Source organism: Sinocyclocheilus grahami, unplaced genomic scaffold, assembly GCF_001515645.1.
Source record: "Sinocyclocheilus grahami isolate Dianchi unplaced genomic scaffold, SAMN03320097.WGS_v1.1 scaffold2312.1, whole genome shotgun sequence".
NCBI lineage: Eukaryota > Metazoa > Chordata > Actinopteri > Cypriniformes > Cyprinidae > Sinocyclocheilus > Sinocyclocheilus grahami.
The window spans coordinates 2927-3563 of record NW_015507491.1 but is presented as its reverse complement, the minus strand read 5'-3'; positions in this window follow the sequence as shown (position 1 = coordinate 3563).

Here is a 637-nt window from a genome sequence, read left to right as displayed (position 1 = left end):
TGCGCAAGTTCAGGTAACTCAAAAACTTGCGTACACGAGCTGAGACCAGACGTGAGATTTGATCGTAGCCTCCGCTCACGTCCATGTTGATAAATTCCACGTTTTGCGTTGAAACGCCCGTACGATCAATTTTCCGTCGTACGTTCGTTTCGTAAATGAGGCCCAATGTGTCGTCTCTTTTGCAGCCTCTAAGATAATATAATTATTTCAATTAAACTTTCAATTAAACTCAATATAACATGTTTATTTATTTTATAAGAACCCATTAAATCAGATTTTATTGTTAATTCGATTTTTAACTTCAATGCTCATTTTGGTATATCAAAACGCTTTATTTCTAGTAAGATCTGGCAACACAGCCACTGCGTGCTAACAACATATGGGGGGAAACTGGAACATGGACAGTGCATGAATATTTTGGTTCTAAAATATTACATCTATTTTGAAAATGTACACAGTGCTGCTGGTAGAGAATTTCTCGTCATAATATCTTTATCGCATTGTTTTTTCTTCCGTCTTTCTTTTTACCGGATTGTTTCTGCAGGACAAAATACTATATTTATTTGACTAAACAGCGAGGTGGCCGTCGAGCGCATAGTAACGGGTGTCCTTGTTTACGGCGACAGAAGAGTCGGTT